The 26439-nt window shown below is 38.6% G+C and overlaps 1 protein-coding gene across 1 annotated transcript in view; it reads left to right on the plus strand.

Annotated features, from left to right (window-relative positions):
- Nucleotides 1-1998: 1998 nt before the first annotated feature.
- Nucleotides 1999-26439, plus strand: part of RORA (RAR-related orphan receptor A) — a 237963-nt gene continuing 213522 nt past the window's right edge. Inside the window, exon 1 of the mRNA XM_009994391.1 lies at nucleotides 1999-2071. The gene's annotated coding sequence lies outside the window, so the exon portion shown is untranslated. The remainder of the gene's footprint in view (nucleotides 2072-26439) is intronic.

Below are 26439 nucleotides of genomic sequence, written 5' to 3' on the forward strand. Positions count from 1 at the left end.
GCAGCTAGAGTTTAAACTTGCTTCCTTTGCAGGGAGGGGATGTGGTCAGATTTTTCTCTGGTCTCTCTGATCCTAGACTTGTCTTCAATTCAAGGTAGCACTCAGGCTGGTACCGTTCTTGGAATAAGTCTGTCTTTCTTGGCTTTCATTTTCACCTGATGTAAGATGGATTTCCTTTCTGTTTGAAATATATAGAGAGGCTCTCAGCAGTCCTTGCCCTCTGTGGAAGTCACTAGTTGCACCCCAAAATATAGCCTCTCTTTTTAGAAACAAGTGTTTATAAGCAAAGAAGTGTGTGTATGGGGGGAAATCCCTTGGAGTTCTATACACCTGGTCAGCAGCTGTCAACTGCCTCATTATTTCACTGTATTAAATAATGCAAGTCCCTAAGGCCGATTGTTGTCTCTGGTGTTTGCAATGTGCAAGTGCTTTTCTATTTCAATGAACTGAGTAATCCAAGTTCCACTGGCAGGTCCAGTGCTGAGTAGCCCCTGGCTTAAAAAGAGAAACCAGACTTCCCCCCCCCAGCCCCTTTATTTAGGCTGGCTCATACATTGTCCAGGAATTTTTGTGTCCCTCCTCCTCACTTTCATATACAGTCCAGATAACAAATCCAAGGCTTTTTAAACATAATTTAAAAAGTGAAGAGATAGAAGAGAATGAAATAGCCATTCCATTTTATCTTCAGCTTGCTGAAAAGGACAGTGCTTTGTCTGAAGAAAGAACAGACAAAACGTGGGTTGGAGTTCATGGGTTGGCTTTCTGCATTTTTCAGGATCCTGCTTCCGTAGGAATGTACACTGGGATTTCTAGCTCAAATTTATTTTGCTGAAACTTTAGAGTTTTTATGTATTGTTTTGATGTAGGACCTAATTAGGCCCTACACATCTTAATACATTTTGCTACGTCTGCTTAAAGATGGCATTGCATATATTTGCATGCAATTTACATTTGAAAGTTAGTCATGCTGTGTGCGATAATAATTTTAACCAAGTGCCGTTGACAGTCAGTTTTGTAAATAAGCATTCAAAAATCTGGGGTTTATGGGAATAAACATACAAAAAATACGGGTGCTTGCAGTCTTCTTTCTCAAACAGTCTTGAGAGATTTAGGATTTCTTTTTTCCATCATGAGTTTTTCAGGGATCTTTCCCATGAACAAGTGAACATGAGGAGCTTAAAGATGAGAGCTCTTGCTTTGACTAGAATCTACCTGTGCAAAACTCTAAACAATACCAGTACTTGCCAAGACTTAGCCCAGAGTTTGAGCATATACAGATGGCTTCAAGTGCCATTGTCAGTCAGGATGCTCAGATGTGGCATTTGTTTCTGGAATGCCAGTTTTGTCCCACTCTGAATATAAATGAATAGCTAAAAAAACCCCATCTCTGGGAAGTTCTGAGGTTATTGGATTTTAGTTCTGGCATGTAAAAGATTGCTGGTTTACTAACTTGTTTTCAAAACTCCTGCTAGTGTTCCGTGGTGGAAAATCGTGAGCTTTTTGGTATTTGCCTGTGGAAGCATAAAGGTTGTTCAAGTTTTCATTTATGTCAAATCAGAAAAGGAATCTACGTGGCAGGAAGTCAGCAAAAGAAATAAAGTAAATTTAAAAAACACACCAGCAGAATTGTCTGTTTTACTCAGCAAAACTTCATCTGTTTTGTTGTTGGTTTTTTGTTTGGTTGGGTGTTTTGTTTTGTTTAGGGAGATCAATATTTCATTATTTTGATGTCAAAACCTTTTCATACTTCCTTTAAAAAAGAGTTAAAAGAACATGGAGTCAGCTGGTGCTTAGGCTGGTAAAGATCAGATGGAGGCATATTCTTTTTAAACCTCAGATCTGATTCTCTGAGGTGGAAATCAGGATTTTCACTTTAGTGATACAGATGAGCTGCACAAACCAGCAGAGTCAAATGTTAATTTAAGTCTCAGCAGTTAAGTAATAGGAAAAATCAAGAAGGATTAATAAAATTGTCTACAATCTCTCATCTACAGGCAAATAATTTTACTTCTTTGCATTTCCTTATCTGACTGCTTTCATCTGTGTAGACATCACAGGCAGCTGAGGTTTGGCAAGCTGATGAATTAAGGATTTGATTTTGCAATATTGAAGTTAACTAGAATTCTTTCATTGTCTTGGTCAGATGCCTTAGAAACACACTCCTCTGTGAGGTCAGGAACAGAATGAATTCTCCCTTCTGCAGTATTCCAAGATAAATGGAAAAGAGGTTCTAAATCATGCATCCTCTTAAACTTTGTAGCAGTAGATCCTTTAGTCTGCTTCCTCTACAAATGGAGCACAACTGAGAAGCTAAGAGCTGGCACACAGTTCCCATAGCCATGTGAAATCAGCTGAGCTGGTACAGCACCACGTTGGCCAGAAGCTGCATCTTTATCTACTGGAGGTTGTAATATAGGCTTAAGCGCAGTAATACTGCTGTGACAGGGGATGAGGATTGCCATCTTTCCCATGTAGCAGAACCAACTGTGACTCTACCTATACAGTGTCTTATAAAATCAAATACATTTCATGTCAGTGATCACGTAGACAAAAGTACTTCGGATTGTCAGTGGTGTAAATGCTTACATATCTACAAGCATGTGTGATTAGAGGCTTGCAGCGAGGTAAATACTTGAGAAATACTTAAGTTAGGTCAAGGATTTGGGCCTGTTTAGAACTTAGTTTCCTTCTGGCTCCCTCCTCTCTGCAGCACTTCAGTTACTCTGCAGATGACGCAGCTCATGCGTGACGTCTGTAGTACCTTCTTTGCCTTTATAGGTCTGGGGCAGCACACAGATAGGAGGCTTGACTCAGCTCCTGGATCTCTAATTTTCTTTTATGGCTGTGGGAAAAACTTGTCTGAAAATAACTGGGCTTGCTTCTGAAAAAAGTGACTGTTGTGTTAAAGTAATTTAATACTATATTAACTTTGTGCTTCCTGATGTTCTCTTTTTTTCGTGTCATCTCGTCCAAGGCAATCAAAGAGCTTTTTCCATAGAGGCCCTTTTCAGACAAAAGGTTTTCAGAGCAGCTTCTATGTAAGTGCTTTCTACACCATATAAGTTCCGTAAAAATAAGTTCTGAAAATGATTTCCATATCTGCTTAGTTTCAAAACCCATGAACTCTGAAGTATCCCCTCCTTGGAGAGTGTTCTTCTGAGGTAACTTTTCTGCTTTTATAGTTACAGACAGACATTCTAATTATCTGGATGATGATAATGAATGTGTTGCTTTTAACCTATTATATGAGGGTTGAAAAAGCTGGAGGGTGGTTGTAGATCCTGCTCTTGTATTAAATTATGAGAAACAAAAACATAAGAGGAGAATGCAGAAAACTGAGCATAAAAAATTCATATTTTACTAATGAAAATCTTCCAGATTAAGCGCAGAAAGTAGAGGGAAAAGGAAAAACTCCCACAGTAAACAAGTGGTGCTAAAAAAAGTGAGAGATCTGAATCCAACTCAGAATGCTCTATGTATAATTGATGACTAGAATTTGTTTTGATTGTGCTGTCCTCTTTTCTTTGTACTGCCAAAGCTTAACTGCACTGTAAAATTTATCAGGAAGGAAATGACTGGCTTTTGGGTTTCTCTTTTTCAGTCTATGTAAATACAAAAGCATAGTGTCTATTATCACCTGAGGTGTTTTGTTTTTTTTGATTGGTAGTTAAGGTGAGTTGGCTATAACTGTTGATACCAGCTGTAAATTATTAGTTACACTGGCATTTCACTTATCATCCTTAAAGATCAGTTTTAGCAACACCCTGAATGCAACTATAGCCTTCATGGTATGCAAAGATTGTTTTAGACTGTCAGCAGACTCAGGCAGGTGCCATGTATGAGTTGATACTTCCTTTGCATTTTTCTGATATTTCCTTTTACACTTTTAGTGCTGCCATATGACTGGGAGGATTAGAATTATAAACTTCAGTCCTGGGTATAGGATTTAGGAACTAGTATTGAATTTTCCAGAAGGGAGGATAGAGTGGTTTCCAGAAGTCAGCTCAAGGCTTCAAAATCTTCACTGCTGTATAGTGGACAAAAGATCTTTTAGAGTTGTTGTAAGGAAATAATATATGGGAGAGCAGGAGAGATCCCTTCCAACCTCAACTATCAAGGGATTCTGTGGCCATTAAGATGATCAGAGAGCTGCAACACTGGCACATGATCAGAGGCTGAGTGAGCTGTTTATGTTCAGCCTGCTTGGGAGAAAGTGAGAAGGTTTAGGTGCAAGACTTGGGACCTCATTGCATTCTTTGGTTTTCATATGAGGCCTGTAGAGAAAAGAGGCAAACTTTTCTCAGATGTGTATGCAGCTAAAGGACAGGAGGCAGCAGCCTACAAGAAAAAACCTGCTGGGTATGGGAGCAGTCAGGCACTGAAACAGGTTTCCCAGAGAGGATGTTGTGTCTCCATCCCTAGAGATTTTTGAACTCAACTGACTGGGGCCCTGAGCAACCTGAGCTAGCTTAAAATTTACCCAGTCTTTATTGGCCTATAATGAAATGCGATTTTTTTCTTACAATTGTTATAAATGACATGTAACATTTTGCAATGGCACGTGTGTCTTTGTGAACATAAACCACTGTTCCTACTACTGCAGTCTGCTTATTAGTGGGTTTTATTTGAATTTGTCCCTAGACAGCCTTTGGCATTTAATAGCACAGGAATGTTGTAGCACACTTGCTCCCAAATGTTCACAGTATGGTGGCATGCATTATTTTAGTGCATGTTTGAAGAATTACTATTAACTTTTAAAAGGGAATGTTTTGGAATTGCAAGAAACAGTGTATGAAATCTCAATCTTTTTATTAATTTCATGCATAATATACAGATCATTTGGAAATGATGACATTATGTCATAATTGTGTTGCTTGGCTGTTACTAATTTAAGTGGAGAACTACGTGTTGTTTTTTTTCCAAAAGAGCTACTCGGACCTTTGGGCAATTAACATATGGCCTGTCAAATAGGTGTTCAGAAGTCTTTGGCATGCCCTCTTTAATGTAGTTTGATGTGCACTTAATGCTGGGTGAAAAATTGAATTTGTAGGGTATACAGTTAATCTATCCAGCATATGCAGATCTGTGAGAGCTGCTGATAAACATGTCTGTGAAGGGGACTGCAAGACAGTGCATGTAGTGTAGCTGTACATTAAAGTTAGAAATCTTTACAATGCTTTGCTCTTGAATCTATGCCCTGAAACAACAGAAGCAGGCTAAGCTGGGAGTTTGTAAAATGCTTGACTACCTGTCCATTTTAAGTCAGGCAGCGTTTCTGAAGTTGATTAAAACAGGGAGGCTTTGCATAGCTGTTTCGTACTTTTAGCTGTTTAATGCTCATAATTGCTTTGTTTAGTTATGTAAATTCGGGTTTTTAAATAATTATTCTGGAATTTAACATTGAAAGGAAATGATAAAATTGAGCTCAGGAAATGAGAGCACTGACCATTTGTTGCATTGATTGGTCAATTAGGTGAAGCCTCAGAACCTTGTTTGGTTCATCATGCCACAGCAGTTGTGAATGGAGACATTCCTACTAAAAAGTTCCAAGGGAGATGAGCTGACAATGTCAGAACACTACTAAAGTCAAGACAAGGATTAATGCATTGGATCTTTTAAATGTACTTCTGTTAATCTTGTCTTGGTATCCCGTATTGAGTTTTAGGGCTCTTGTATAGGCTGGGAGCTTTGAAAAAGGTCTTGTAATCATTTTTATCATAATTTTATCCTGTTACAGGAGCAAAGGACGTGAGCTTAGCCATGAATTTATTACCTACAGTCATGCATTCAAGAGTGTTTCTTGCAGTAACAGGCTGTACTAAGGTTGTACTTCTACACAGCTCATCAAGGAGCCATGATTAAGAAGCAATACAAACTGCTTATAGTGGTGTTCAGAATTCAACAGCATGAGGCCTTTAGCACTGCAGTTTCTTTACTGGTGCTTTTTGCCCTTGTTTTTGATGGATGCTTCAGTTTTATAAAGATCACTTTGGAGCTGGCTTCTAAGAACTCTGATACTTGCACTGGTCTAAGGGCCTTTTTCAAATAAATGTCCTGACTGGTGCTTATTGAGGCATTTGCAGTTATCCAGGATTCTGCAGAAGTGTAAGTAGCCTTGAGGAGGAGAAAAGTTCATAAGCTTACTCTACAAAACAAGAAAAAACAAATTCTTGCTAAAATAGTAGAAATTTTTCTTTGCTTTCATATTTTTTGTTAGTGTATCTCATCTCTTCCATGTTTAACAGCAAATGAATGTTTTCTTTGTCAAGAAACACTGTCAATATGAACATGAGTGCAACAAATAATTTACATAATGGAAGAAAATCTCAGAAAATAGGCAAGATAAAAAAAATTCATGTGTGTTATGAATTGGGTGTCTGAGACATTCAGAACAGTTGAAAAACATCCATGTTTTGTCCTGTGCCATCTGTGAAGCAGGATTCTGCAGGTCAGGGGTAGTAGTAGTCTTGGGACTCATACAGAAAGGATGCCATGATTTGCATGCATTTAGGAAAGTGAGCATCCAGCCTTTGTTGCCAGCATAGATGGACCACTGCAGGAATTACCCAAAGGCAGGGTGTGATGAAATACCAAAAGCAAGTAAATGTTGTGCAGTAGAGGGAAATAGGGAAAGGAAATTCTGGTCAAAGGAGGAAAATACATTTGTCTTACTTTCCTTACTAATCATCTGGTGTTCTCCTGTTCAAGTTAGTGGGGTGTTATGAAGATACATCAGACCAGGTCTCTGGTCCATGTTTCTCTCTGACAGCACCATTTCACAAAAAGATACAAAGACCCCACATAGCAGAATAGTTGATCTCACCTTGCTGACAGGGAATGTGTGAATTACCTGTACAAAGTTCAAGAGTTTCTCTGAATTTCTTGGCCTTCATGATAACCTATGGCAAGGAGTTCTGCCAGCTCTTGTGTAAGTTCGGCTGGATCTCCTCACGTTCTTTCCCATGTGAAAGGATAAGCACGTGTATTTTCTGTACCTTTAATAAACTGTCAGTGTTCCATATGTATTTCTGTCCTATCTGATAATTGATAAATTAAGGTGCCCAGATTTTTCAAGCATGTGAGAAGTTTCATTATGAATTTTGGGTGTTGTTGCTGCTACAACCAGAAACAACCCTTTGAAAACTTTTTTTTCTGAGTGACAAACCTTAGAATGAGTGACTATGTTCTTTAAAGGTAATATACTTGGGGTTTTTTATAGCCAGAAACAATATGTAAAAAGAGCACAGTAAGTACAAATATATTCTACTGGATACTGGGGTTTTGCCTCTGGTTTCACTTATCTCCTAGCATCTATGTTCTCCCTCCCTCCCCTCCTTCTCCTACCTTGCTTTTTTTGCCCTCCCTCAGACCAGGCTGTGTACAGAATACCAGAGTCGCTTCATTCTGGTGAGCCTTTCCTAAAGAGTCTCTGCATCTGGACTTAAAGAACAAATCTGGCTTTACCTGGAGGCTGAAATAGGGGAGACCTGCCTCTTCAGTTCAGAGAACAATCCTGCTTACCAATGTCTCCTTTTTTGTACTTGACAGCACCTTCTCAAAAATGCTTTCTGCACAAAATTAGCAGCTAAGAGGAGTGGTGTTATATGCCAGGGGAGCAGGGAATGAAGGACTCAGAAATCCAGGCATCTGTTAACAGCTCTGTGACCAGATTGCTACATGACTTTGTGAAAGGCTTATAACCTGTCTCTGTCTCCCTTTCTGCTATTGGAAACTGTGTAGGTAATGCTTCTCTCACCGTGGATTCTATGGCTTTTTGAGGCTTAATTAGTAGATACACACAAAGCATGGGAAAAAAAAAAATTGCTGTGTTTTTCAGAGTTAATTGCAGTGATGTGCTTAGTGATGCCAGAAGCCCATAAGCTCACCTCTCTGAGAATGCTCTGTACAGACTGCTGCCAAGTGTTTTCTTCAGGTCGCAAATTTATGAAAACTCACAGCTAAATTTCTGATGTTGAATATTGTTGAAGGCTTAAACAAGCTGCTTATCATATGATGTCTGTCTGTCTCAGAGGATTAGTGGTTAATCAGGATCTAGCAAAGGTACTCTCTTTTCTTCCATCTGGTAATATCTATCATCAAAGTTAACTTGAATTTCCTTTCAAAAGAACAACTGATCAGATCACCAGCTGACATGGAACCCCTTATACTGGTGTTAGTTTGTTGCAGGTGTGTGTGCAGGTAAGATAAGTGCAAGATGTTATGCAGTTAATCAACTTTGTTCATTTTATTTCCATTGTGAAAATACTGGTTTGGGCAGATCCATTGGTTGTCAGAAACCTGCCAGAGTTGTCATCCTCATTGGTGTACAAATATGTCTTTGGGTCATCTCTATCACCTCTGGAGGCTTTGGCTACAGGCGTCTAGGTTCTGTCTTGGCAGGTAGATGCTGTTGATGGCCACAGCTGAGAACATAGTGATGAATGGCATTGACTTCTGTCCCTGTACCAGGGCAAATGTGTATGCAGGAAGAAACATGCTTTTTTTTCTAACCCTTACCTTTTTATTGTTGTTGATTGTGACTTTTCATCCAAAAACATTATCCCATCTACTCTTGACCTTGGCGCACCTGAACTTTGACAGTGCTTTCTGTTTCGGGAATGCAAGTCCAAGTGTTTGAATCCCCACAGGTATTCAGGGAGCAGGAGTTACCACCTATATGAAACAGAGGAATTAACTACGTAAGTAATTAATATGAATGTTTTACTAACAGTTTCCAAGTGTCTCTTCTTGGCTCTGCTTATAGAAAGCATGGGAATGCATTGAGGTGTGCCTGCCTGTTTCCCTTGCTGCTACTGCTGCTTTCAGGGAGTGGCAGGTTTCTCAAATAGGTGAATAAAATAAAAGTAATAGGAGGAGGAGGGTTCGTCGAATGCTCCAGGATGCTCTTCCAGTACAAAAGTTAAGACACACACAGATTAATACAGTGGAGAAACCTGTGGAGCTTGCTGTAATCCTGGCGAAGTAATTTAAGAATAGTCCTTTGAGTTTCAACCCAAAGGCTTTGTCACTGGCAACGAAAGTTTGCCACACGAGCAGACCAGTGTGATGGTCACTGCTAACTGACAGCTCTTGTCTGGGCTGTGGTGTGTATAGGACTGTTTTTGCTTTCCACATTTGAAGAATGAGGAAGAATGGCAATACTGATATCATGCATGTGCTAACAGGAGTTAAAGTGGTGTTATTTTAGTGGCAACCGCTCCATAGGATTTCTCCATACAAAAAAATGTAGCAAGGGCTATACTAGGTCAAATCAAGCCCAGTATCCTGTCTAAAAAAGTAACCATATGTCTAAAGCATTTAATATTAAATCAGTCCTAGCCATTTTAAATTCAGGATGAGCATTCTGAGGAAATGGAAGCTTCCTTCCTCTTTATGAAACCATTCCTCTAATTCCTTTTGTGTTCGTTCTTTTAGCACATTGAGAGGCTCTCTGATGTTGAAGATTAAATTAACAGGATTCCCCCTGCTGTTTCTATTGAATTCAGTTAATATAATGAGTTTATTGTTAAATTAAACAAAATAAAGCCTGCCATGTGGCAGAAATACCACTGAGATCCCATAATTTCCACCTAATAACTAGTATCTGTATTATAGGCTTAAAACTTAAATGGTGGAGAGTATGTGTCTGTCAGGCATGTTAAATACTTTTTATGAAATCTTTCTTTGGACACGTCATCAGTCATAAAAGCAATGTGCCTGTTATACAGAAACTAGTAACTTGAGTACAGTAAATGAATTTCCATGTGGTTTTCTTACTTTACCTGTGTATGCTTAAAAATTCCCAAGGTGTTTTCATGACTTGGATGTGTATTGTTTTACCTGTCACTAAACCCAAATGCTTTTCAAGTTACAGCTGAGACTGCTGGCTCAGTAAAATTATTCACTCTTGTGCTTATGATAATACAAAGGGGTTCTGGGAAAGGGTTGGGCTATCCCTTCTGGAAACACCAACCTCTGCCTGACTTTTTCAACATTTCTATGTTGACATTATCTTCTATATCACTGCAGTTCTGTCATACCAAAATTTTTAAAAATTGAACTTTTGTTCTATCATTTGTTACTTCTCTACCCATATTGCTCATTATCCATACCTTCTCTTACATTTTTTATTTTCTCTGTGCATATCTCCTTTTGTGGCCAAATGCAAAAGCTAGCTACAAATGAAATGTGTGTATTCATGTTAATTCAAGTATCAGAGTCCTGAGGTCCTAGGATGCTATCCATCAGCAACTGCAGGATTTGTACTGAGTGAGTGTGACTACAAAGCATTATTCTTGGTCATTTCTTAATTTAATTTTACACATTCTTGTTCGTTTTTTCTGTTTGTGTTTGTTTTGGTTTTGTGGGTTGTTTTGTTGTGGTGTTTTTTTTCTCTGTTGTGCCTGTAACAACTACAAAGATTTTTAGCCTTGAGGTTTTTCCAAACCTGGCAAAATACAACATTTAATTTTGCTGTTTGTCTTACTTGGTTCTGATGTCAAAAATGAGATGGACTTGCTTGTGGGTTTCTAGGTTTGTTTACATATTGAGTGGATTGTAGTATTTTGGTCACTCACTAATTGAAATCCAATTAAATATAATGCGTGCTTTTGAATTTAAGCTGTTGTTTGATTGTTTAGTTAACTGAGATCTGTGGCCTTGACACTAAAATAAATGATGCAAGGCATATGCCTGCATGGATCAAAACCCAAAATGATTGCACAAGCCCCTGTGAAATGAAACTACTGAGTTACTGCTGATGCTTTCTCTTAGAGGAGTTTATTTAACATTAGGAAACTATGTGTAGCTAATGTCCTTACCATTCTTTCAATCTTTATTTTTATAACATATTAAAAAACCCCCACTAAACCACCACACCAAAACACTACTTCCAGAACGTTGTTTTTCTTTCCTGTAGAAGGCCTCTACAGGTTAAATATTTTACAATTTTCCATCAGTTGAGTGGCACAAACTATTAAATGTTAACACTAGAAGGTTGCTATTTCAGCTGCTAAACCACTTGAAACATGAAATGTGATAAAGGAAGTTGCTTTTCTAGTCTCTTAAGTGTTTCTAAATCTTTGATAGATTTAAAAATTCTTCGCTCTCTTGCCCTCCCTAGAAATCCATCTGCATCTCGGCTGCTCACAGCAGTCTTTGCAATCGAGACTTGTTTAGATTTTGCTCATGAAATAAAGTGTGAAATCTGTGGCCACAAGCCAGTCCCTGTCCCATAAGGCTGAGATTGCTGAAGTCTTCTCAGAAGCTGAAAGAAAATGAAAGAGGAGAACATGCCTGTATATTTATGAAAGCAGATCTCTGCAAGAATAATTTCTGTTTGAGCATGGATTCTTTGCAGGTCATCTTCAAGCGATTCAAATTTCCTTACTAGGTTCTCTTCTCTTGACAGGTTCAGTGCTGCTGGGAGAGGAGACTGCAGAGTTAGGATGCCAGGGCTTGCTTCTATTGCTGCCTTGGTCACTGATCTGCTGGGTGACCATGCGTAAATCATTCTTCCTCCACTTGTTTCAATCCCCACATGTAGTTGGGGTAATATTTTGTAATCACTTTATATGAAGAGTGCTTGTTGGGAGAAGCAGTTCCAAGTTGGCTTGCATTATGGTTATTGGGAGCCTAAGGTTACAATCATGAGTGCACAATAAATCGCAGTACCCCACAGAAACTTGTTTTAAGTGGTGTTCTCAAAGGAGCTTGAACTCCACTTCAAATGCTGAATGTTTTGTAAAGAAGTATTGTGAATTCTTCAAGGCAGGCATTCATTCACCTTTCACTGATACAGTGACTAGCTAAAATGCAGTCTTGGCTTGTTACCATTAATAACTAAGTTTTTCTGATGCAGATCTCCTGAGCCTGCTGGTAAACAGGTAACGTGGCAGTTCTTACACTATCTTAGTGCTAAGGGATCCAATTGGTTTGTTGTTTTTTTTAAAAATTTTTCTTACCAGACCAAGTCTATCAAATAGTCTTGCCAAATTCCTTGCTTTTACCATGGAAGTCACACTGTTGTGTTGCTTGAACATAGCATGCTCCATTATGTGCGGTGTGGTATGGTGATACAAGAATTTACACAGGAAACCACAGTGCAGTCTCAGAACAGAAGAAAGTTTTGACTAGGGAAAGTTTCACCAGAGATCTTGGAGTGTGGATGCTTGTTCACTGACCTGCCAAGATCTGTCATTCTGTCCATGCAGCTACTTCCATCTTTTGGTGAAGTTTTGGCCCCTGAAAGGAACCTCCTTGGCCCCGTGTGGTTGGGCAGAAGTGGGCAACAGGCTGATAGCTTGGTTTCCTCTTTGAAAGGACCACTCAGGTCCCTTCCGTTCTCTGAGGATTTAAGTAGTTTTATGGGGGTTTCTTGCCCTTGGTCCTTATTCATTACTGCTGTAATCTTTTTCTCTTTCAAACCTTTTTCCTCAGTCCTTGACAGGGTTTGCTCTGTGTGGCTTCTTTTACTGTGGAATTAGGAAAGGAGCTAAGGATGTTGTTCTTACTTGGTAAGACTTTGAAGGCAAGGGTGGTTGAACAGTATTACTATAGCTGTTGCGTTTTCTTTGTGGGTTTTGCATTTTTTTTAAATTTGTTTTGTTTTTTTAGTTGTTTTTTTGTTGTTTGTGGGGTTTTTTTGTGTGTGTGTTTTGTTTTTTTTAAAAGAAGTAGTAAGTGGAGCAGCATCAGTGGGTGAAATATTGATCTGAGGGAGAAAACAGCCTCAGTAAATGTGATGACTGGAAAGGGAAGCAGGCAGAGGGTGCTGCATGGACTCTCCTGTGCACACCATTCCCTGACAAGTGGCCGTCAGCTTGAATGAGGATAGACAGATGAGAGCTTCTGAGCCAAACTGGGACTCCTGGCAAACATCAGATCAGGCTGAAAATACCACTTTGAGTTAGACACAGTGATACAGTTGGAGGTGTGACAACCCACACAGATCAGTTTGAGCAACTGTGCTGGGAAAAGTCTTGGTTTTATCTTCTGTTAAATAAGACAACATGTCTAGCTCTAAGACAGGAGGAAGAATGGAGTTAGTATGAGGAACAGAGGGCATGAAGAAGAAAATACTGCTTCAAGGTCACCTTTTACCACAGGGATGGGGAACTGAAGAAAACTTCCTTGCTGCTTTTGATGGCTAAGAGCTGCTACAATCCTGGCAAGTCTCTCAGGAGCGGCTCAGGAAGATCCGCTGCCATACCTGAGGCAGACACTCATTTATCTGAGACACTGTGCTCTGACTGCTAACAACCAGCCTCAAATTAGCTTATTTTTTCACATTTGTCACAGAGCCAGCTGTATTGTCTCAGCTGTGCCTCTCTGAACTGGGAAGTACAGACCCAGAAAAAGTTTTGGAGTCATTATTCTTACGCATTTTTACCCTCATAGCTTGTCCTTTTGGCTTTTTCCCTTTATCTGTGCTTATAAGCCTCCTTTCCTGTTACCTTGAAATATGGGAATTTTCCCAATATCTTCTCCTGCAGGTAGGTGCTGTGTCCTGACAGTATCTTGTTAAAATATCCACTGATAAAAAGCTAAAATTACATAATTCTTACATACTCTAAGTCCCACTGGAGTATCTGCCCTTGTTGAAGTCTCATACCCTTATGGTACTGAAGAAGGTTCTCTGCTGGAGGTGGAGGGTGGAATGAGGTAAAATAACTGATGAATTACTTGCTGTAAGAAACATTAATTGTCCTATACTAACTAGCACTTAGGAGATGTAGTTCTTCTAGTGGTGCTACAGGTAAGAGTGCATTGGATTTTCATTTCCTTATTAGTTTGTTAGAATTTAGCTACTTGGATTGTTTTATAATTTCACCTATGGATACTGTCTCCTTGAGACACCTGGAATTGGTGTCTTAAGGGCTTTCTACTGATGCTATGTGGCGTATTTCAGCTGTGGGAAAACTTAACATCTTGGCTGCCCATAAGATCATTGTGGAACAAACTACAGCACATGTCTGTAATTGTAGCATCAATAATAATTTCTCAAGGTAAAATTCACAGTAAATTCTGATTTTATTCTTGTCCCTGTTATCCTCTCTGATTAAGGAAATGAGTGCAATTTAAGATGTACACTAGAAAGGAATGACAGACATTAAAAAGATATAAAACATTAGTGATACAGAAACATGGAACAAGTCCATGCAGCTAGCAGTGCAGACTAATACTACCTGTGAGCAGTACTCACACTGTGGAAATAGAACTTTTTAGCACTCCTTACCAATTGACTCATTTCCAGACTCTTAATAATGTTGTAATAGTTTCTGTTCAAAGTGACCTTATGAAGGATGGGTAAAGGAAAGCTTAATTACCACAAGTCTCTAATGGTTCTGCATATTGTAGGTCTCTGAATATAGGTGACAGAAGCATGAACCTTGTGTTAACTGCTGTTCAACAGGACATGGCACCTTTCTCAGGTGTTGTTTCTAGTGGTTTGCATGCAGCCTGGAACAGATAGAATCAGGTTTCTGTTGCAGACTGTAACTAAAATGCAGGACTTCGAATCATATGGTGGCCAATAAAAAAATTCACTTTGATCACTTCAGGTGTGGTGATATCAGATAGCATCTTAGAATTGATCTTGGTTCTTAAAACTTCCCAGTGGGACATCTGCACTGATCAGGTGGCTGAAACCATCAAAGCTGGAATGGTGTCAGCTGGGCTTGCCATGTTACTTGAGTGGCCGGATCCCTGAAATTCAGGTACCGTTGGCTTGAATGGTGGAGTCCACATTCTTCTTCCACATTTTTCTTCTGTGTTGGCATGTACAGGGTTCTCATCACTATTAGAAATGACTTTTCTTGGGTAGGAGATGGATATAGTAGAAATTACTGTAGAGTAACACTGGTTATACTACAGTGATCTTTCATAATTAGCTCTTGTACAAATGAAGAAATAATTCCTTTTATTTGATAACTTTAGTGTATCTGCTTTTAGTATCCCCTGCAGTGTTTTATATACAAAAACCCCCATAAATTCTGCTTCTGTTTAGAGCATCATTGAAAAGTGCCCTGGAAGTAAGGAGGCTGTTAGATTAAAAGCTGAAAGAGTGTGTTTGATGGAACAATGTTTTCTATTTTATTAAACATGTAAGATCTGGAGGAAAAACTTGAAGCCCTGTAGTCTAGTAATCTGACACAGGAATAGGCTAATGACTTTTGGAAGTCTGGCTGTAAATAGGATTATTTACCCTTTCTTACCTCAGAGGATAGAGTTCTTTTCAGAGTTTTGAGGTTGTCAAATCTTAAGTAGACACTGAATTGTTATATTGTCGCTGAGTTTCATATTATTTAATATAAGGAATTTGACCTTGAACTGCCTTTGAGATGTGTCATTCTCTGGGAAAAGCTTTTCCTTTTTCTTTTAATGTTAAAAATAATTTCTGTAGTGGAGCTAGGCTGTAGAATTGATAGTGTCCACATTCCAGCCCATGGATTGTTCAAGCACAGCTTTCACCAAACACATGGGAAATGAACATGTACTGGGGAAAGAAAGTATAGTGAATATTTTTCTCCTTCTCTTTCAGAAAATAGATTCTGCCAAACAATGCACAGCTCTGTAATCCCACTGTTCTGTGGTCAGGTTGTCAGCTGAAACAGTGGCAGAAGGGGAGCTTTAAATCCTTGACAGCAGTTGCTGGAAAGTATTTTTGGAAGACTTAATATTACTTGCTCATCATTCTGAGTGTAACTCCCTTCTTTTCCTTTTAAAAACATAAACAATGCAGTAGTGTCCCATAATGGTTTAAATACACTAAATCTTGAAATAACTAAAATATGGTTAAATGGCTTGACATTAAAATCAAGATTGTAACTGGGTTTCCAGAGACCAGCTATTCTGTTACCTTTTCAGTTCTTGGAAAGCAATGACACTTTACAGTCCAGTAAATTCAAATGAGACATTTCAAAATGACCACCATTAGAAGTGTAACCAAAAAAAGAATTCTGTATGACTTCTCTTTAAGCTAATTGGTGTGTTTTATGACTTGATACACTCAATATAATAAGCACTCAAATACTGAGCTCCAAATGAAAAAATACCACATTCTTCAGAATCTCCCTTTATACTTTTAAGAATTTTTTTAATTTTTTTTTATTAGGAAGCATTTGAAAGATGCTTTCAGAGGAGCATATAATATTCAGCAAAGTGCTTATAAAATTTACTCCAGATGCTTCCTATCTCATGGGTTATTATCTTGGATCTTTGTGTGTTTAACTTAGGGCAGAATAAGTTTACCATAGTTTATTTCTGATTACCAGGATTAGGGAATACTTCCATGTCAAAAACTCTAAATTTCATTAAATCCCAAAATATTTGGCTTTTTGGAATTAACTGAGCTGTTAGAAGACCTTCAGCTTGTTCAGATCCAGCATCCATTTCTGTGTAAGTGATAGCTCTTCCTTAGGGGGCATCCAGATATTGTAGGAACAACTTCTGTTCTCAGGCCCGGCTGCCAAGATGGATACACCTGTCAGCCTATGAGCATTCTTTTTGTTTAAGTGAAGTTTGATGTCAACATTTTTAGTAGATAAGAGATAAGGACAGGGAAAGCCTGTTCCTGGAGGCTTAGCGCTAATGGACCCTTCCATTTCCAAAGAAGTTTGTTGACATTTTCTTAACAATAGCTTTACACACACTTCTCATGCACTGTTTTCAAAGCCTTTCCTGATGATGTTGAGAATATTAGGTGGATTTCGCCCATAGTTTGGGGCAGTTGTGCACTACAACCCCTGAACTGCCATTGCAGGTGCTGTTGTGGAGGAACAGATGAGTCTCCTGAACTTCTCTGCAGCTCAAAATTGATTTTTGAGGTACCTGTGTTGAACAGAGTGCTTAAAAATGCATTTGAATTGAACCTTGATTTGGATGATTGCTCAGGTTGCCTTTAAAAATCAGTATTGGCCTTGATAAAAAAGGATGAAGAAAAAGGGAAGAATCTCTTACTCTGCTTTTAACAGTCAGAATATTTTAGCAAAGCCAAGACTGATTTATGTTGATGGCTGATACTGGGAGAATCCCCATGAAGTTTCTATAATACAGAATGAATATGAGCAGCAGAAATTTTATACAGACTTTAAAAAAAAGGTGCGTATACACCCTTGTCTTCATAGTAATCTGTATTCATTAGGGGAAAAAATAATCCTATGATTCTCAACCCGTATAAAATCAGAGCTGACTGAGGGGCTGCAAGGAGCTGTGTTGCTAGAAGTCAGGGGATCAGTATTACAAGAAGAGGAGTAGTGGAAGGGAAAATACAGAATGTCTTAGTATCCACATGTACTGATGGCCTACAGAGCTGCTGAGTGTCACAGGCTTTTTCTGTGTTGTTTTGTCAGATAATCCATGGGCTTCAGAACTGAAAATATCCTCACTATGATTGACAAAGCTAGTTTAGATCAGATGCAGAGATTTCTGAGGTGGATTTCTCTCTCTTTATGGAGAACTGTTGGTAATTAAAATGTTGATTTTTCCAAGTGAAAGAAAATGTGGTTACTTAACCGGCAAATGTGCGATATGTGTTGAAGTGTATTTTTTAAAGTAACATTAAATAACAAGGATACAACTTAACATTGGCTGTTTATGACAACAGTCATCCTTGTGGGACTGCATGAGCAGGTACTTCTGTTTCCCCTGTTGGAGACAAAGGTGGTTTGAAGACATTTAATGTTGTTACATGGAAATCTGTAGTATGACCACTTCCCTTATGAAAGCATGAGTGATCACTTGTAACCCAATCCAGTTATAAGCTGAACATTTATGAGGAATATGTGAGGTTATTAGCAAGCTGATTCTTTTCTAAGTTAACATTCAGGGATGAAAGTGTTTGTTTACATCTTGGTTTATATGTATTTATGTTACAACGTTTGCAGTGTGTAAAAGCATCATGCTAATTTTTTCCAGTTTCGCCCTTTGGTCACTCATGGTAAATGGCCAGTTTGGCTGTGGAAATATAGGACTCAGAATCCTGTGACTGTGTTTTGTTCCTTATGCACTTCATTAAGGAAGGTGTAAATGAGTGTGCAGGTCTGAGTGGGCGGAAGCTGCCAGTGCAGGTCCCACGGCCGGTGCAGGTCCCAAGGCCAGCCAGCCTGGGGCTGCAGCAGCAGAGGTGGCCAGCAGGGCCTGGAGCCTCCCTGTTCTTACAGTCTTCCCCCCCCAGCTCCGTTCTCCCCTCCCCACTTAATCCAGCCATGTGCCTGCGTGCTCAGCAAGGGGGATTACTTTAAGTCTGCATATTTTCATCTTCCCTGGGTCCAGGTCAATTTACTGGCTGGCACAGTGAGCCAGAAACAGATTGGTGTGGTGTGGTGTGGTGCAGAAGAAGCCAGCTGAACTTTCATAAAAGGCAAGGCATCAATTTGAGATGTTACTATGTTTACAGGTACTCCTGATGGATAAATCACAGGAAACCCAGGAAAAATAAACTGCCTTTTTTCTTTTTATTTTTTTTTCCCTTCTTTGTGGCAAGGTGATTATATTTAAGAGAAGTGTAGGAATTTCCATCTTCCCAGTGACACCACATGAGAACCCGCTTAGCACTGAATAGTGACAGCAAATGCTGAAGTGGAAAAAATATTTTCATCCATCTGCACTAATCTTCTTTTAGTCCAAGATTTAAGGGAGGGGGAGGGAGGGCAGGGGATTGAGAGAGAGGAATCAGAAAAATCTTAAAAGCTTGGCTTAAGCTTTTAGCTTTGCCAGCTCATTCCCTAGTCAATGAAGAAAGTGCCAGACTGCTGCAGTTGTGGTGGGGATATTGGGATTTTATTAAATTGAACAGTGATGCCTATTTATTAAAAAAAAAAAATAACTAAATAATGGCCTCATAATATAAATAAATTAAGGAAAAGTCATAGCTGAACAGGACTGGTTATTTTTTAAAAACAAACTGGAATACGCAGTGTATAATTGGAAAAAGCATAAATTAGTAAATTCCTGTCAACGAACTGTGAAAGTCTCCTGGTTATTTTTGCTGCTTAGTAAGTTAGGTCTTGTCATGAAATCTGTGATCACTCATATTATTTTGAACTGCACAGATCTCTGCCTTTGGAGCTCTGCCGAACTGATAACAAATATGGAATGATTTAATTGTTATTTACTTTGCTTTTACCTTGTTAGAGGACATATTTTCAAAGACTTAAAACAAGGAAACCTAGTGTATTTTACTCCTTTTCGACATTGAATCACATCTGAAAGCAGTGTGCTTTCTTACTCAGTGTCTTTTATAGCCCATTGCAAGGCCATCCTTGCCAGATACAAAGAAGTGCTACGTTTTATAGTGGCATGCGGAAGTCTCCTCTCAAAGCTAAAAATATTCAGCAACAAAGCTAAAAGGAAAAAGAATTATTAGAAAATCTGCTGATAACTAAGGATAATTTTGTTACTGTGATAGAGAATGAATGGTTAATAAAATTGCTGAGGAAAAAAGAAAAGAGAATGAAGAACTTTGCAGAGGTCAGTCTCTTGTGTCCCTCAGGGTGGGTCAGCTAAAAATACTGCCATGTTTTTCTATGTAAAGGAAGGCCCAGGCAAAAAAACAGAGGTAGGACAACAGGAACAACAACATTCTTTTGAATTAATCTTTTGCAAAATAAGCCACCACTCCATATAATATATGTTAAATGTTTTAGTTTGACTTTTTTTCTTCTTTCCACATTATTAATGTTAGCTGGGGGGACTTTTCTGCTTTCTGTTCTCTGTCACACGTATTTCACTGATTATTTCTGCTGCCTCTTTCCTTCTAGGAAGGAACACAAGAAGTCTTACCTTGAAATTCAGCTTTGAGGTTTCTGGGTTGTTGTTATTCTTGTTTGTTTGAGTAGCAGGGTAGAGTTTTCTTCATCCCCACTAAGAAGTGAAATGATGGCTCTGGTTTGATGGAACAAAACAGCATAATAGATACATCAGTGTGACACTTTAAGGCAGAGATAATAAAGCAGGCAGTGTAACAGCCATACTTCACATAGGCATGAAATTTCAATTACATGAATGTGCAGTTAGTACTGATAATTTTTGTGGTGACTTGTTTTTCAAGGTAATAGTCAAGTAGTCGTGAAACAGGACTCCTGTATTTTCTCATGTGCAGTAAGCATTTGAGCTTGAGGATTTTTGCATCTAAAGCCACTGCAGATTGTGTGTGTAAACAGAAATATTTCAAAAATTTGTTTTGTGTTACTCAGTTTAGTTGCAATCTTTAAGTAAAACAAGATCATTATTTTAATCAACATCATTAATATAATGTGTTTTAGCTCATGCAGCTTTCGTACGAGGCAAAATAATTTAAAATAGGTTATGTAGTAGCGAAGTGGGTTGATCTTAGCTCCTTCTGAATACCCAGGAGTATGAGACTTTGCTTTGTGATGGCAACCCCAATAAAATGCTACTATGCTGCAGTGCTGTTGGAAAACAGAGCCCTGGGACCTGGTCGGTTTTACTGTACTGGCTATTGGCTTAAGAATTTGCACTGTGCCACTACCAAGATGTACATTTTCAGGGCACAAAGGAAATTTCTGGTTCTTTCTGAGCAATTGAAGATAAAAGAAAACATTTCTCACTTTCATGCAATAATGCCTGCTGTTTAATTTACTTAGCTTTAAAAGTGTCAATATTTAAAGTGCTGTTAGCATTGTGACCCACAGTTGGTGGGCCATTTTCTTACTGTGTTTTCATATTGTTTGGTGCAGTAAAAATAATATCTGACACAGTATCTAGAATTACTCGATGTTTCCCTTCAACTCACTGCTTAGTTCGTCAACTTGTCTTACCTGGCTTTTGTTTTCTAAGAATGATGGACATGAAATGTTTTCCTTTGAATGTGTGAAGATGTAATTTTGTACTTACTGTTTGTTCTGTCTGAAGAGGAATACAAAGAAAATTCCCTTGAAATCCAGTTGTGATGTTCCTGTACTCCACCACTAAGAAGTGGATTACTCACTTAAATGCAGCAAGGGAGTATTAACCAAGATGCTTTAGGATCTGTTTCCTATACTACTTAGAACAGATTACTTGGAGAGGCTCTGGAATCCTCATTGGTTTTTTGCTTTTATTCCAAGCTTACAGCAGGTGATATAATTGTTTGGGGGTGTGTGTATCAGCCAGAGAAAACAACTGTGCTAGTAATTACGATGTTGTCTTTGATTAAATAACTGTTTTCAATATTTGATTGCTTTTTCCAAAAGCTTTGTGATCCTCTATTCTGATTTCTTTTGGTTCTAATCTGTGTCTGTGCTTTTGGGACAAAGAGTCTGAAGGTTGATGTTTTGCCAAAATCAGCACTAGAGCACTTCCAAAGCGAATTAAAATAAGAACTAACGAAAGCCACTTTGCTTCTGAATGACGAGTCTTTCAAGTAATTTAATGATCTTTAATACAAAATAATTTTCACTTCAGCTAATTTGATTTAACTTGACTTGAATAAGGCCATACAGACAAACACCAAACCCCATTTATTTTCTGTGGGTCTTGAGCTCTTAAAAAAAGCACTTGGGAAAATGATAAGGGTGCATTTGAAGATGTTGACTGCTCTTGTCCTTGGCTTAAGTTATTCAGAAATCTCATATTTAGCTTTCACAACACCAGGTAGCCTTTGACAGGTAGGCTGAGTTTAACAAATCCACTTCTAATTTAAGCTTTTCTTTCTCATCATTATAGGACATTATATCGTGGTCACTTAGAATCTGATGATGCCACCAGCTTGGAATTTGGTTCCAAAAGCTGTAGTCCTCATATATTGACAGAAGTTATCCTCATGTGCATAATGTAATGAAGTTGCAGGAAGAAAGTATGTAGGAGAGCAATAGTACATTTTCATTCCTTGTGCTTGTAAAACTTAGCTGCCTTCTGGTTTGCTTATCTACACTATGGGTGGAGATACTTCTCAGCTGAAAAAATGAATTCCATATCCACTACAGAGACATTCTGTCTGCTTTATATTTGCATGGTTTGTAGGTGTGTGTGTAAGCTTTTTTTCTCTGTTGTGTTTGTGCTAACAATTATTTTAGTGTTTATAATAGTCTTTGTAGTGAATGGCACTGGAGCAGTAATTTACAGAGCTCCAGTCTGGACAAGTTCCTGTGTGATGTGCTCTAAGTGACCCTGCCAAGCAGGGGGGTTGAACTAGATGATCTTTCGAGGTCTCTTCCAACCCCTAAGATTCTGTGATTCTGTGATGATAGACTAAGGAGGAAACAACCAAGTAATAAGTATTATAGCAAGTGAAGTTTGTGGTACTATGTGTAATAAGACAGGAAATACATCGTAGCTAACAGTTGGCCATGGATAATTGAATAATAGGTCCTGCACATGGCTGGAATGCTATGCTGCTAATTACTAATTTCTTTCCAAGATACAGAACATCTGCTTTCTTTGTTTAGTTCTAATTGTCAGTGGTTGACAGGGGACACCTTCTGGGTTGCTTGTTTTGATCCCGGAGATACTCATCAATGTCGTTTCTACTTTAATAAACCATGTATCTGGATGCAGTGGCTTAAAGATTATCTGTAGGTTATTGTTCTCTCTAATGCTGTGTTCTGTGGCAAACACAAAGGTAATGGTGAATCTGATTGGACAGTACCTTGGAAGGTCATCCTAGCCATTCCTGTGTCTGAAGGTAGGACCTTGATCTGGAAAACATTCCTGACAGACCTTAACTCAAAAGATGGGCATTCCATAATTGCTGAGGTAATCCATGTCAGGTGATTGTGACATCTGATCTAAATCTGTTCTGTTGCAGTTTAAGCTCAATGTTTTCAGTGCTATCCTGAGGAGAATGGGAGAAAAATAGGATGACTCTTCTTTGCTACTTGTAGACTCCTCTTTGTTATTTGTAGACTCCTAATATCTGTTCAGTATTCTGGTATCTAGACCATAAAGCAAATATTTTATTGAATTGTTTTCTTACATCCATATTACCAACTTCTCTGAATTCTTTCCAGCCAAGCAGCATCTTTCAGATGCTTAGAAACATTAGATCCTCTCAGAAGATATTCTGCTTTTTCTTTCCTCGTGTTTTGCACAGTTGCCACCACCCAAATGGAATGTTTTGCCTTTGTCCTTGCTGAATTACCATTTGTTTCATATTGCTCTCCAATTTGAGATCACTTGAATTCTTATCTTCATTCATTCTGCTTCTGAGCCCTCCCACCTTTATACTGTTTGCCAAGTATTTTCCTTATTGTGAAATGCTGCTAGTAAATACTGCTTGTAAGTGGTTGTTTCCTGAAACAATACCAACAGAAGACTTGGTCCAGCTGGCAATAACACAGCTTCCTAGTGTGCCAACATTTCTTTCTTCCCCAGAGAATTGTTATCCTCGTAATATGTTCAGGCTTACATACTTGGACTCTGATCCTTCTGACCTTTCTATGGGTTTAGCTGTATGTGTTTGTCAGTGGTCAAGCTGGAACTGGTCAAGGCTGCTCTTTACTCAAATAGGCCTATAAGCCAATACAGAACTGGCACATAATTCACGTATGTAGGACTATATATCTGGTTTTTGGTGTATCTTGTTCTACTGATAATGTTAGGATTGATTGGTTGTATAGATCGGACCAGGGCTAAGCTAGGTTAAGTCATCTGGCCTCAGTGTGTCTACTTAAAATAAAGTAAGGCCTGTCAGCACATTTTTGCCTGTTCTCTTCAAGGTTGGATTTTCAGTCTTCAGTTCTGGGAGCCCTGACCCATACCTGTCCCATCTATCACTGCAGTTCTTATATTGCTAGTAGTCCTTAGGGTAACCTATCTGTGTGTTCCTTTTCAAGACTCATTCTTTAAATATGTTCCTCTGCTTCCTTTTTTTCTCCTGCGTGGTGCCTTTAGATGTCATTTAGGCAGAAGATGACTTTTTGCTTTCTTGACAGTCTAGGGAAATTATCTTTAGGAAATTACTTTCAGTACATTGCTTGAGCAGAGGAATCTTTCACAGATTATTACTCATTAAAATAATTTAGCATTTAGTCTTAATATTGGCATCATCATCCATAAATTAGAAATACTCAAAAATACATAATGCTTGTTAGCTTGAAGCACTCATGTTAGGGAATTAGGCTCTTGACCTCAGTGAGAATTGAGATGTGCTCCTTAACAGTAAAACACAAAGGGGAGAAAAATGAAATTACCTTTAATACCACACTTCTGTTGTGTGCTTGGATGTAACTTGTGAGCTTCTGTTGCTTAACATTTACACTCTTAAGTGCCATGTTACTAAATGAATGAGTCTTTATGCTTACCATTTTTAAGCAATTGTCTTTTCTTAATTATTCCAGGGGAAAAATTTAGAACTTCTTTGCCACTGTAAGTGTTGTTCCCTGCCAGTGTGGAGCTCTGCCTCAATCCCATTGCAATGAGCTCAAATGGGCAAAGAATGGGCTAGGTACTCCCTCTGCTCTCCACAAGGCAGCCCTGAGAGTAGGAGAAGTTTTAGTTAACACTGGGCTGATGGGGTGGCTAGAAGAAAGCAAGTGACCATGACCTGGTTGTGTGTTTAATGAAGGAGATGATTTTGTAAGCAAAATGCTGAGAAGCAAAAGGGCAAAAAACCCCAAACAACCCAATAAACCCAACCAACAAAAAAAAAAAATCCCGAAGCTTTGGGCTGGAGTATTCATTTTGACATTCTGAAAAGCAAAAACAAATCAAATTCACTTAATGACATGATTGTGAGATTAGACAAAGCTGTTACCTGGGAAACAGTGTGTTTAATAGATGTTAAACGTAACAATACAATACTTTAAAACACCACTCGTAAATTAATTTTCATAAATTAAAATAATTATATAAATTGCCTATATAAAAAGTATCCTTAAAAATACTGAAATCTTCAAATGATTAAAAATGTAAATACGATAAAGAAAGCAATAATACCAAGGTTTTATCACTGGCTTAAGATGGATCAGCTTTGAAATATTTGGTATTTTTAGAGCCTTTAAAGTAGTATTCATTTGCCTGAGAACTTTAGTTATAGCAACACTGTAGATTCCAGACCTTTTAATGTTTTTCTCAATTTATACTTACTGAGTAGTTATGATTAGTAAGCAGCTTGTTGGAATTATGGCACAGCTTTCTGCAGTAGCTGTAATTTATAGATGAGGCTTATGGATATGGGAATGGACAGTCTCAACTGTATTACTGTAATTAGTCTTCAGAAGCGAGTACTGATGCAGCGTAGTTTGTACCAGTGCGCTTTTTTTTGCCATTCTTGCTTTCTTGTTTAGTCTTCTGGTGATTGAAAGAGGGCCAAGGAAGATACAACATACTGTGTCTTCATAGCATATAGCATAGATCCAGATTGTGACAAAACCAGACCACGTATCAAGTCCAACTCCATGGCCTTTCTGTCACTACAAAGAGACATTGCTGATAGGGCACAGGGCATTTTACATGACTGGCAGGTTATAATTGTACAGAAACACACATCCATCTTTTTTTTCTGAAACTGGATAGTATATTTGAAAAAAAAGAAAAAACAGAACACATTTGAAACTCACAGCTGACATGGAGGGAGTAATTAGCCTCATAGCTGGCAGGTTTTCTCACAGCTGTGTATATTTGGATATTGATGGCATGGTTAATGGATCCTGTCTGTCATCAAACTTTGGATGGAGTTAGTAGTATTAGAAAAAAACAAACCCTACATGTTTTAATGTAGTAATTCTAGTGGTAAGTAGATGGGAATTAAGTTCTTAAGGAGATATTAAAAACTTGTGGCATTATCTACCATCTCTGCTAGCATTATGTATGGGGAGTCAGGCCTCCAGTACTGTAAGGAATAATTTGTCATCTCCTGTATACATATTATCTCAATCTCAATTTAGTAACTTCTCTACTCTATTTAGTAAGCTCCCACACAATTATAGAAACCAGTTTAGGCCTTTTTGGATGTGACCGCCATACAACATGCTCGTGGCCCCAAGAACAGAGAAGGTTTCATTACAGCTGGGAGGTAGGGCTGCCTTCCTCAGACTGCAGAAAGTTGAACTAGGAGTGGAAATGCAAGAGATAAAATCTATAGGGCAATTTAATGGTAAGTGCTGACTTGAAGCAGCATCAACATTGTCACTTAGAACTGAAGGATGGTCTCCAGAAAATCCTCTGTCCTGCTGTTATAAATTCACCTTAATGAACAGCAAACAGAAGGTTGCAAAGGATAGTTGTGACTGATTGCTGACAAAGTTGCAGTGTACTGCAGTTGGCAAGGCTCCTGCTGGCAAAAGGCATAATATGTATTGCTAGAGGTCATATAATGGTAAATGAATACTTACTGCCTCTGTAGCAAGTGGATTGATTATTGTGTCCACCTCCCAACAGATCTGGCTTTGTTTTACAAGGAAGTGTATTTGCCCCTGCTGTGTGGAAGTCAGAAGATGACTTCAAATACATGGAGCTCAAAGCAAAGATGATAGTGATGAGTACAGGAGTTGCTTTCAG

The sequence above is a fragment of the Chaetura pelagica genome, unplaced genomic scaffold, assembly GCF_000747805.2.
Source record: "Chaetura pelagica isolate M959 unplaced genomic scaffold, ChaPel_1.0 scaffold222, whole genome shotgun sequence".
NCBI classification, from domain to species: Eukaryota; Metazoa; Chordata; class Aves; order Apodiformes; family Apodidae; genus Chaetura; species Chaetura pelagica.